At 44.2% G+C, this 12,997-nt stretch overlaps 1 protein-coding gene across 15 annotated transcripts in view; it reads right to left on the reverse strand.

Moving 5' to 3' along the window:
- The window catches only part of ZNF652 (zinc finger protein 652), a 71,910-nt gene that overhangs the window by 33,816 nt on the left and 25,097 nt on the right, over positions 1-12,997 (reverse strand). For 7 of the 15 annotated variants that reach the window (XM_070060829.2, XM_089318134.1, XM_089318133.1 and 4 more), the window contains exon 2: positions 720-878. The exons of 2 other annotated variants lie outside the window; for them this stretch is intronic. The gene's annotated coding sequence lies outside the window, so the exon portion shown is untranslated. Of the gene's footprint in view, positions 1-719; positions 879-8,114; positions 8,299-12,997 lie in introns of all 15 variants that reach the window. 6 more of the 15 variants (XM_089318127.1, XM_089318128.1, XM_089318129.1 and 3 more) reach the window with 2 other exon arrangements.

A 12,997-nucleotide genomic window follows, 5' to 3' on the forward strand; every position in this document is an offset into this window, starting at 1 on the left:
CTGGGAAGGCAGAGAATGATGGCCCAAGAGCTTGAGCTCTGCTACCCTCGTGGGAGACTCTGAGTTCTGGGATCCTGGCTTCAGCTTTGCCCAGTCCCAACTGTTGTGGCCATGCGGGGAGTCAATCAGTAGAAGGAAGATCTGTCTCTGTAACTACCTTTTAAATAAAACAAATTTTTGTTTGTTTTTTAAAAATCTGGTTCTGGGCCAGCACTGTGGTATAGTGGGCTAAGCCTCCACCTGTGGTGCCGGCATCCCGAATGGGCGCCAGTTCATGTTCTGGTTGCTCCTCTTCTGATCTAGCTCTCTGCTTAATGGCCTGGGAAATCAGTAGAAGACAGCCCAAATGCTTGGGCCCCTGCACCCGTGTGGGAGACCTAGAAGAAGCTCCAGGCTCCTGGCTTCAGAAAGGCCTACCTCTAGACATTGTGGTCATTTGGGGAGTGGACAGAAGACCTCTATCTCTCTCCGTTAACTCTACCTCTCAAATAAATAAATGAACAAACAAACAAAAACAAAAACAAAATAATCTGGTTCTAATGCCTACTGGCTTGGGTGACCTTGAGCAAATTAACCTCTCTGTGTCATTTTCGGCAGCTATAAAATGGAGATAATGATAGTATCTACCTCAAAGACTGTTACTGGTATACATGCCTATGAAAGTACGTAGCCACAGGAAGAGCTATTATTATAGGTATTTGTTAAAAAAGCACACTCACCAATACACAGGCTGTACAGGTGATTAACTGGTGCACCAAAGGGTGGTGAATGTGTCAGTGGAGGTTTCAGAGACGACACAGTCAGATTGGTCTTGAAGGACAAGCAGATGCCAGACACACGGAGCAGGCAGGAGGCAAGCTCTCTGCACGCAAGCAGCACTGCATGAAGAGGATGGAACAAACCACACAGTTTACTGATGTAAGCATCACTGCCCTCGGGGGCTTCCTATTCTACCGCTGAAGCTCAGTTCAACAACTTTCCTATAACCACTGCTGGTAAGACAGAGCAAGCGCTAGAATTCTGGTTTTCTAAATCCGAAATCCCAGTTTACCACACTGCCTTCTACTGAGTTAATGATAATTATCTCAAAAAAGGCACTTAAGTTTTGAACAACAACAACAAAATGACATAAAGTAAGAAAAGTAAAATCCCAGACTAGTCTATATTTCTTCCTTAGTTAGTGAAAGCCACACCTTTCTTCAGAATGTCTGCAGTGATAGATTAATTTCACATAGATACCTGTCAGTGTTCAAATCTGATCCGCCTGCAGGATGTATTTCACTGTAACTCCTTTTTTCAAAGTATTTAGACTCAAAATTTAAATAACATTTTAGTTCATCTTTTAACAAAATGATTAGGCCTTCAAATGGGTACAACTTAACGAGATTTGCGGACTTTGAATTTGGTATGTAAAGCAGAAGTTACAGAACCAAAATTTACAGTGTGAAGGGTTCTCTATCACAGGGTCAGCAGCACACTTATAAACGCCTTTGCTTCCCAAATGGCCTCACAACAGCAACCTGAACACACTAGAAAAGCAACCAACATCAATTCCTAAAAGTCAACTTTACAACCCAAAAACCTCAAATGACATACATGCCTGGGTCATATTTTGGATAAGCATTATCAAGTAGTCTCAGATGCCTGTATTTCATATGGCTGAAAAACAGAACCAATTTTAATGTAATCTTATCTAACAAAAATTTAATGTCAACAATTATTTTATAAACAGAAATGCCTGTCACCTTCAATTTCAGACAAATATTTTATAAAAACAAAATTTTACTACAGTTGGTTTTTTACACATTCATTTTAATGAGACTGTGACTCTTCAACAATATCCTCCTAGGTACTACCTAGCTACCTTTAAACAGCAGCAGCTTCCACAGTTCCAAGAAGATGATACACAGTGCACACCTGTATCACTCATCGCAGTCAGTGTAAGCAACCCTGACTTTCACCAGCAACCCCTCTAGGACTAAAGAAAAAACCAAACTCTGAACAAGCGTTACTGCTGACCTGCGTGCTCACAATGTACTTCTAAAATGTTTCCCATTATTCAATTCCATGCACTAATGTCACCTACACATAGGAGAATTAAACAAAAGGGCTAATTTTGAAAGGAGGGTAATCTTTCCCAATAAAATCTGACAAAGTTCTGGCTCAAATAAAATTCAGTACTCTTAAAAAAAAAAAAAAAAAAGAAAGAAAGAAACAGAAGAATGTGGCTACAAAATACATAATCTTAGAGGGTCTCAGTCTAGCCTAGACCAAAGGTTGTCTTATGGAATACAATTATTTAACCCAACAGTCCATTTTCAAAATGGTTATGTGAGGGGCTGGCACTGTGGCACAGCGGGTAAAGCTGCCACCTACAGGCCAGCATCCCATATGGGCACTGGTTCTAGTCCCAGCTGCTCCACTTCCAATCCAGCTCTCTGTTATGGCTTGGCAAAGCAGAAGTCCTTGGGCTCTTGCACTTGTGTGGGAGTACCCTGAAGAAGCTCCTGGCTCCTGGCTTTGGACAGGTGCAGCTCTGACCTTTGGGGCCAATTGAGGAGTGAACCAGCAGATGGAAGATCTCTCTCTCTCTCTCTTTCTACCTCTCCTTCTCTCTCTAACTCTGACTTTCAAATAAAACAAATAAATCTTTTAAAAAAAAATGGCTATGTGAGTATTCTGGCCATTATTAACTAATATGTTGCCTGTCAGTATTAAGCGAAGATCAGAGACTTAAAAGACCTGAGAATCTGGCTGGCGCCGCGGCTCACTAAGCTAATCCTCTGCCTTGCGGTGCCGGCACACCGGGTTCTAGTCCCGGTTGGGGCGCCGGATTCTGTCCCAGTTGCCCCTCTTCCAGGCCAGCTCTCTGCTGTGGCCAGGGAGTGCAGTGGAGGATGGCCCAAGTGCTAGGGCCCTGCATCCCATGGGAGACCAGGAAAAGCACCTGGCTCCTGGCTCCTGCCATCGGATCAGCGCGGTGCACCGGCCGCAGCGCGCTGGCCGCGGCGGCCATTGGAGGGTGAACCAACAGCAAAGGAAGACCTTTCTCTCTCTCTCTCACTGTCCACTCTGCCTGTCAAAAAAAAAAAAAAAAAAAGGAAGACCTTTCTCTCTGCCTCTGTCTCTCACTGTCCATTCTGCCTGTCAAAAAATTAAAAAAAAAAAAAGACCTGAGAATCTGCCTTTTCTTAAGCTCCTAAAGGTAACACCTGAGTCTGCAGCTGAGCTGCACTTAGCAGGTACAGATCCAAATGGTCACACGACTGCCTACAATGTAACCTATTATGAAAGGTGTCAGCTTGACTTGTTCATTATGAACCTGAAGGAAAAAATCATTTAGATAATGAAAGTCCCTTGGAAAAATTACATTTCTGTTTTTTACAAAAGTAAAAACCATAGATGTTTTAGATATGTGTATATCAACAGGAAATGAATAAATGATTATTTATTCATTTGACCTCCCCAAGGACAAAGAATTGCTATTGTTTTCTCATTAACAAAAATGTTAGCACTTCAGAAATTAAACACTTTAAAATAATCTAGTCTTAAACTAACAGGTATAGGGGCTGGCGCTGTAGTGCAGTGGATTAAAGCCCCAGCCTGCAGAGCCAGCATCCCATATGGGCGCTGGTTCGAGTCCTGGCTGCTCCACTTCTGATCCAGCTCTCTGCTGTGGCCTGGGAAAGCAGTGGAAGATGGCCCAAGTGCTTGGGCCCCTGCACCCATGTGGGAGACCTGGAGAAGAAGCTCCTGGCTCCTGGCTTCTGATCAGCTCAGCTCTGGCTGTTGTCATCTGGGGAGTGAACCAGCAGAACGGAAGACCTTTCTCTCTGGCTCTACCTCTCTAACTCTGTATCTTTAACATTTACATGGTCTGAAACAAATTAATGGCTAAGTGAAAGAACAGCAAATGAGTAATGTCCTTAAATGCAGAATAAAAAGAGAGCAAGTCTGCAGCTATAAACACAGAGCTCTGCCGGGCCCGACGGACTCCGTGCTGGTCGAGCTTCAGGGAGGACGCACGACGGCACCACGAAGATCTCAGTGTGAGCCCCAACGTGCCACGACCTCAGACAAGGGCATTCCCCTGGACACCCCCAAAGCTTCTTGCGAAGATTTAACCCAGCAACACAGGCAGAATTCCCAGCACACAGATGGCTCTCAGGACTGGCTCTCTTCCTCTTTCTATTTAACATCTTTCTTAAAAAAGTTATGAATTATGGATGGAAGATTAGAGATTCGTGTAATTTTTAGAGTTTGTTGCACATATTTTGGTACAGAAAACATGGAGCAGTGGAGATGAGGGAAAGGAAAAGGAAGCTTTTTTTTTTTTTTAAAGATTTTATTTTTATTTGAGAGGTTGAGTTACAAGACAGAGAGAGGGAAAGACAAAGAGAAAGGTCTTCCATCCACTGGTTCACTCCCCAAATGGCCATAACGGAGAGAGCTGAGCCAATCCCAAGCCAGAAGCCAGGAGCTTCCATCAGGTCTCCCATGCCATCTTCCACTGCTTTCCCAGGCCATAGCAGAGAGCTGAATCAGAAGAGGAGCAGCTGGGACACGAATCAGTGCCCATTTGGGATGCTGGTGCTGCAGGTGGCAGCTATACAAGCTATGCCACAGGGCCAGCCCCAGGAAAAGGAAGTTTTAAAAGTGAGATAGCCACAAGCCATCAAAGTATAAATGATCAAAATTAAAAACGTTTTGCATCAAAGGGTACCATCAAGAAAGTAAAGTGATAACCAACAGAATAGGGAAAAGTACTTGCAAATCAAAAATCTGATAAAGGTCTTGTAGCCAGTACATATAAAGAACTCTTCTAACTCAAACAGTGCAGTGTAAAAGTAGGGGTAAGAGGCTGGCATTGTGGTACAGTGGATTAAGCCACTGCCTATGAGGTCAGCATCCCATAATGGAGTGCTGGTTTGAGTCCTAGATGCTCTACTTCCAATCCCAGTCCCTGCTAATGTGCCTGAGAAAGCAGTAGAAGATGGCCCAAGTAGGTGGGCCCCTGCAGCCACATAGGAGACAAAAAAAAAAAGATGGAGTTCCATCTGTGTGGAACTCTGCAGTGGCCATCTGGGGAGCGAACCAGCAGACAGATCTCTGTCTCTCCCTTTCTCCGTCACTCTGCCTTTCAAATACATAAAAGTCTTTTTTAAAAAAATGAGGAAAAATTTGGGGGCTGATGTTGTGGTATAGTGGGTAAAGCTGCTGTCTGGGACGCTGGCATCCCATATGGGTGCCAATTCGTATCCAACTCCTTGCTAATGGCCTGGAAAAAGCAGAAGATGACCCAAGCATTGGGCCCCTGCTACCCACATGGAGACCTGGATGAAGCTTCTGGCTTTGGCCTGGTGCAGCCCTGGCTGTTGCAGCCATCTGAGGAGTGAACCAGCAGATGGAACCTCTCTCACTCCTCTCTCTCCCTCTCTCTTCCTTTTCATTCCCTCACTCCTTCCTTCCCTCACTCCCTCCCTCTCCCTAACTATTACTTTCAAATAAATAAATTTCTTTTAAAATGGGGAAAATTTTAAATAGATATGTCCCCAAAAAAGAAACACAATGGGAAATTTATATATAGAAAAAGATGTGCAGCACAGTCATCAGGGAAACGCAAATCAAAACCACAAAATAGGCGCCAGTGTTGTGGTGTAATGGGTTAGGCCGCTACCTGCAATGCCAGCATACCAAATGGACGCTGGTTCCAGTCCTGGATGCTCTACTTCCGATCCAGCTCCCTGTTAATACACCTAGGAAAGCAGCAGAATGTGGCTCAAATCCTTGGGCCTCTTTACCCATGTGGAAAACTGAGATGAAGCTCTTGGCTCCTGGCTTCAATCTGGCCCAGCCCCAGCTGTGGCAGCCATTTGGGGAGTAAACCAGTGGATGGAAGATTCCCCACCCCCAACCTGTCTGTAACTCTGCATTTCAAATAAATAAATCAATCTTGGGGCTGCCGGTGTTGTGGCGTAGTTCTGCCTCCACCTGCAGCACGGACATCCCATATGGGTGCTTGGGTCCCTGCACCCACATGGGAGACCTGAAAGAAGCCCCTGGTTCCTGGATTTGGATCAGCCCAGCTCTAGCTGTTGTGGCCATTTGGGGAGTGAACCAGGGGATGGATGATCTCTCTTTGTTTCTTCCTCTTTCTGTAACTCTCTCAAATAAAATCTTTAAAATGGATGGCCCAAGTGCTTGGGCCCTGCACCCGCATGGGAGACCAGGAGGAAGCACCTGGCTCTTGGCTTTGGAATGGCCCAGCGCGATGGCCGTAGCAGCCATTTGGGGGGTGAACCAACGGAAAAAGGAAGACCTTTCTTTCTGTCTCTCTCTCTCATTGTCTAACTCTGCCTGTCAAAAAATAAATAAATAAATCTTTTTTTAAAAAATCCCACAAGACAGCACTTTACACCTACAAGAATGGCTGTAATAAACTGGAGAATAAGAGTTCAGAAACCTCACGTTACTGGTGGGAATATAAAATGGTACACTTTGGAAAAGAGTTTGGAGTTCCTTAAAATGTTAGCAAATCTGATCCAGCACTTCCAGCCCTAGACATAATCAAGAGAACTGAAAATGTATGTTCATATAAAAATGTACAAATGTTCACAGCAACATTACTCGTAACAGCCAAAAAGTAGAAATAGTCTACATATATATCAACTGGTACATGGATAAATAAAATGTATAATCACAGAATTGAACATAGGTTTAAAAAGAATGAAGTATGGGCACAAGGTACAACAGATAAACCCCCAAAACGTAGCACTATGAGAAAGGAGCAAAAAACACACGTGATTTTATGATTCTATTTATAAAATGTCCAGAATAAGCAAATTCAGAGAGACTGAAAGTAAATCAGTAATGAACAAGAGCTGGGGGATTGGAAAGTATGGAGTGACTGTTAAAATGGGTTGCAGGCTCCTTTTTGGGATAATGAAAATGTTCTGGAATTAGTTATTTGCGATGGTTACACAACCTTGCAAACATAATAAAAACCACTGAATTGTGCCCTCCCCCCCCCCTTTTTTTTGACAGGCAGAGTGGACAGTGAGAGAGACAGAGAGAAAGGTCTTCCTTTTGCCGTTGGTTCACCCTCCAATGGCCGCCACGGCCGGCACACTGCTGCTGACGCACCACGCTGATCCGATGGCAGGAGCCAGGTGCTCATCCTGCCCTCCCACGGGGTGCAGGGCCCAAGCACTTGGGACATCCTGCACTGCACTCCCTGGCCACAGCAGAGAGCTGGCCTGGAAGAGGGGCAACCGGGACAGAATCTGGCACCCTGACCGGGACTAGTACCCGGTGTGCCGGTGCCGCAAGGCGGAGGATTAGTCTAGTGAGCAGCGGCTCCGGCCTCCTCCCTTCTTTTAAAGATTATTTATGTGAAAGGCAGAGCAACAGAAGGAGAAACAGAAAGAGAGATCTTTTTTCTAGTTCACTCTCTAAATGGCTTCAAGAGCTGGGGCTGGGCAGGGGCAAGGCTGAAGCCAGGAGTCTGAAACTCTACCTAGGTCTCTCAACATGTTGTAGCAGGGGCCCAGGTAGCTGGGTCATCTTCAGTTGCTTTCCCTGGTGCATTAGCAGGGAGCTGGATTCAAAGTGGAGCAGCTGGGACTCTAACTAGCACTCTGATACAGAACACTTAACCTGGCTTAACCTGCTGTGCCACAATGCCAACCCTAAATGGTGCCTTTTAAAATGCTAAATTTTGTGGTATATAAATTATATCTCAAGTAGTAAAAGAAATAGGCTATCTGGACACTAACAGTTCAAGCGTAACCTGAACTAAGATTATGTGAAAATAAATTATGACATTTTATATGACACTGACATTCCAGACAACGCAGCGCAGTGATGCAGGAGCCGGAGAGGGAAACGGCCTCGGGCTGCTCTACTTGGGGCTCTGCCATGCCCTGGGCAGCTTCTATTACCTTTCCAGCCTTCCGTTTTTTCGACTATGGGCATAAGGGTTCAGTTTCCACCACTAACACTTAATGTTTGCTAATTTGTGTTGACTATTTGTGCCTGGTCTCCTAATTTATCAGGTCACTCACTGCCACATAGGTAATTTCCAATCTGTCAGCATTAAGGACTCTCATACTCACCCCTCACTCGAACGACCTCGCCCACCGTGTCACTTTCTCTTGGTTCAAAAAATTGTGTTTTAAGAATTTGCTCTCAGACACTGGCATTGTGGCTTACTAGGTTAAGATGCTTTCTGCAATGTCAGTATCCCACTGGTTCAAGTTCCAGCTGCTCCACTTCCAATCCAGCTCCCTCCTAATGCACCTGGAAAAGCAGCAGAAGATGGCCTGAGTCCTTGGGCCCTTGCACCCATGTGGGAGACCCAGATCAAACTCCTGGATCCTTCAGCCTGGCCCAGCCCTGGTTGCTGCAGCCATCTTGGGGGGTAAACCAGTACGTGGAAGATCTCTTTATCTCTTCCTCCCTCCCTCCCTCTCCCTCTCTAACTCTGCCCTTCAAATAAATAAAATCTTAAAAAAAAAAAAAAAAAGAATTTGCATCCAGGTCTTACTTTATTTTTACTAACCAAACATACAAAACAGCCCATTGTGATATTTTGGTTAGACTATAAAGCATAACCACAATGTCCATTTCACTCTTTAAATTCAAAAGTCAGCTTATAAATCTCAGTTTTGGGACACCTGGGTTAAGTGAATAGTCTAATTTTGAAACAAATACAATGCTCAATAGGAACTGAGCCAGCCCACAGCCTTAGCCCTGGAATGGACATGCTATTCCAAAACCAGCACCAAACACACCACACCGTCTCGGGGTGGAGACATGATCACACTTGACATCTGCCTTGGATGACTCCATTCAACCCTGTGTCTCAACCAAAAGCATTTAAAGCCGTATCACTGAATAGGACACAGAAGAAATTCATGAAGTCTCAGATACCTGCCATTTCTATTACTACTTTTACTTAAATGGTGGGGTTTTTTTTAAAGCCTAAGACATAGGTTGAGTGAAATAAAACATCTATGTCAAAATTGAAGGTGAAAATACTCACTCTGCAGGCTGCTTAAAGCAAAGCATCACCCAACAGCAGTGTTCTACCCTGGATGCTGACAATCAGATCCAACAAACACTTCCTCCTTTCAGCTGAACACAGAGAAGAGACTATGGGGTTGGGTTGTTGCTCTAACTGCACTGTGTTTTGTCTAATGAATCTCCGAGAACCAGCCAATACATCACCATCTTAGAAGTGATGGGACTATGTTATTAAAACTGCTGCTAGGGGGCCAGTGCTCTGCCACAGCAGGTTAAGCCACTATCCACAATGCTGGCATTCCAAATCAGCACCACGTCTAGTCTAAGCTTCACTTCCAATCCAGCTCCCTGCTAATATGCCTGGGGAAGCAGAAGACAGCCCAAGTATCTGGGCCCCTGCCACCCACGTGGAAGACCTGGATGGAGTGCTAGGCTGCTGGCTTCAGTCTGCACCAGCCCTGGAAATAAACCAACAGATGGAAGCTCGCTCGCTCACTCTCTCTCTCACACACACACTATATCAAATAAATAAATAAATATTTAAAAAAATAAATGAAACTGCTGTTACTCAAACAAGGGGCTCATGTGAATGCTCATGTCTCTTCCCACCCCCAACAGAGAAAAAGCTTTTTAACTCTTTTCTAGTCATAAAGGTAAAATTTATAGATCAAATCGGTTTATACAGTAAGATTTTCCGTGCAATTCCCACACTCCATTCACATGCTTTGACTATCATCTACATGGAAGGCACCAGGAGTCTAATAGAAGATATTTACTTATGGGGCCATTGTGGCACAGTGGGTTAAGCTGCCAGCAGCATTGCTGGCACCCCATATCTGAGTGTCACCGGAGTCCCAGCTGTTCTGCTTCTGGTCCAGCTTCTTGATAACGCCCCTGGGAAAGCAGCAAAAGATGGCCCAAGTACTTGGGCCCCTGCCACCCACATGGGAGACCTAGATGGATTTCTGAGCTCCTGGCTTTGGCCTAGCCCCATTGTGGCCAGTTGAGGAGTAAACAAGTAAATGAAAGATCTCCATTTTTAAAAAATATTTATTGGGGGCCGGCGCTGTAGCTCTCATATGGGAGCCACTTTGAGTCTCAGCTGCTCTACTTCCAATCCAGCTCTCTGCTGTGGCCTGGGAAAGCAGTGGAAGATGGCCCAAGTCCTTGGGCCCCTGCACCCATGTGGGAGACCTAGAAGAAGCTCCTGGCTCCTGGATTTGGATTGGCCCAGCTCCGGCCATTGCAGTCAATTGGGGAGTGAGCCAGCAGATGGAAAACCTCTTTTTTTCTGTGTAACTCTGCCTTTCAAATAAATAAATCTTTTTAAAAATTTATATATATATATAGGGGTTGGCACTGTGATATAATGGGTAAAGCTTCCACCTTTGATGCCAGCATCCCATACAGGCACAGGTTTGAGTCCTGGCTGCTCCACTTCCAATCCAGCTCCCTGCTAATGGGCCTGAGAAAGCAGAAGTCCAAGTGCTTGAACTCCTGTCTCCCAAGCAGGAGACCTGGATGAAGCTACTGGCTTCGGGCTGGCAACAACCTTGGCCATTGCGGCCATTTGGGGAGTGAATCATCGATGGAAGATATTTCTCTCTTTGTAACTCTGCCTTTCAAATAAACACACACGTGAACCTTTTAAAAAAAAATCCTATCATCTGTGATCTTTTTCCCCAAGTATTTTCTTTTTAAAGATTTATTTGAAAGGCTGAGTTACACAGACAGGGGGAGAGAGATAGAGAGGTGTCTTCCATCCACTGGTTTACTCCCCAAATGGCCACACGGCCAGAGCTGGGCCGATCTGAAACCAGGAGCCTGGAGCTTCTTCTGGGTCTCCCATGCAGGTGCAGGGGCCCAAGGACTTGGACATCTTCTACTGCTTTCCCAGGCCTTGGCAGGGAGCTGGATTAGAAGTGGAGCAGCTGGGACTTTAACCAGCACCCATATGGTATGCTGGCACTGCAGGCCGTGGATTTAACCCCCTGTGCCTCAGCACTGGCCCCTACATAAATCCTTTTTTAAAAAATTACATATACAAGAAAAGTCTGATAAAGCCACAATCTTAAACTATACCTCATTTCAGACACATTAACCCAAAGGAAAAAAAAGTAGGTACATTTTTTAAGTACTAATAGAAAACAGTAAAGGAAAAAAAGTGTTCTACTTTCTCTTGGTTGTGTTATAAGTGTGATTCCAAATTAAAACACTCATAGTACTAAATCACAGAAGCCCAATACATTGAAAGCTAAGGAAACCTGTAATACAGAGACATGAGCCATTGCGAATACCCTCCTAACACATCTAAGTTTCTCAAATCTCAACACTTGTTCCCCTTTCGTCTTACTGAAGAAGTATGTTGTCTTGAGATAACCTTTCTATAAATTTGTGTAATAAGAAAATATTTAAACATCTTTATGTTCACTTTGGGAAATTCTTAAAATTTAAAACCACTCCAAATTAAAATATGACCACTTCAAAGAAAAGAGGATAATTTCAAAGTTAGGAACAAAACAGCTTTTGATATAAACCACTGCATGTTGCAGAAACAGTAACCTAGTTTCATTTTGAGTGTAGTGTTTGTTGCCCTCAAGAGATCTGCAACTTTCGAGCAAGATTTTTTTCATTAAGTGCCAGATAACAGGTAAAGCCCAGGAGGGGAAATCAATGCATCTTCATGCAGCAACACATCTCACTTGTTCAGCTTCAGAGAAGCAAAGCATGGTCCTTTTTATTTTTTAATAAAATAGCTACAAGCATCTATTTTCTTTACTTTTTTAAGATTTATTTTATTTGAAAGGCAGAGTTACAGAGAGAGATAGAGACTGAGAGAGAGGTCTTCCATCTGCTGGTTCACTCCCCAGATGACCGCAACGGCCAGAGCTGCGCTGATCCAAAGCCAGGAGCCAGGAGCTTCCTTTGGGTCTCCCACATGAATGCAGGGGCCCAAGGACTTGAGCCATCTTCTACTGCTTTCCCAGGCCATAGCACGGAGCTGGATCAGAAGAGGAGCAGTCAGGACTTGAGCCGGCGCCCATATGAGATGCCAGCGCTTCAGGCCAGGGTTTTAACCCACTGTGCCACAGCACCGGCCCCAAAGCATGGCCCTTATGAACAATCCCATGTATCATATTTACAAGCCTCTGCTAGTTATCAGTGACTTAATACCAACATTTTAACTCAAGGCTAATCTACAGAATGTGTAACAATTTAATGCCTGCTATTGAGGAGAAAAACCCTCAGTGTACAACATTATCTTTGGCTATTTCCTCCATGGCACAATTGCTCAGTAATAACCTGGGCTGAGAAAGATGAACATTTCAAATATACAAAGTTTTTTTTCCACAAGGAGTCCTTCATCACCATTTCCCATAATATGATTCTGTGTTGCACTGTCAATGACTGTGCACATTTGACTGCAATAAGAATCCCAAACACCTTTTTTTTGAATGAACAACCTGCAAGACACTTTTTCTCCATGAACTCCAGAGAAGTTCCTTTTAGGATATAAAATAATTAGTAACAGCACACACTTGAGACGTTTACATCTTAACTGCACCAGAGGATCTCAAAATCATGCCTGGGAGCTGGGTGGGGCCAGGAGGAAGTGCAGACTCCTTGCCTGCAGACAAACGAGTAGGTGGAGGAAATGTCGGTGTGGGGAGCGGATTCGTAAGCCATGCCCGATGCCTTTCTTCATCTCAAGAAAACCACAGCTCTTACCAACACAGGTGCTATAAATAGATGTAACCCGGCAAAAACTTAATAAATGCTTTGTTTGCTTACTTTAAAAAAAAATAACTTGTTATAACCCAATCCAACATGTGGTCAAGCCAACAATGTGATCCAGAGGTCTGGGGACACAGTACTAAGCCTGATTCCCCTTTATTTATGTTAGGAAAAAAATATTTTAATTAGTAATACAGATTTTTATTTTAATATCTTTTACTTCCCTTTCTAAAAATAA

Source organism: Oryctolagus cuniculus, chromosome 17 (assembly GCF_051225735.1).
Source record: "Oryctolagus cuniculus isolate XC-2025 breed Fujian yellow rabbit chromosome 17, ASM5122573v1, whole genome shotgun sequence".
NCBI lineage: Eukaryota > Metazoa > Chordata > Mammalia > Lagomorpha > Leporidae > Oryctolagus > Oryctolagus cuniculus.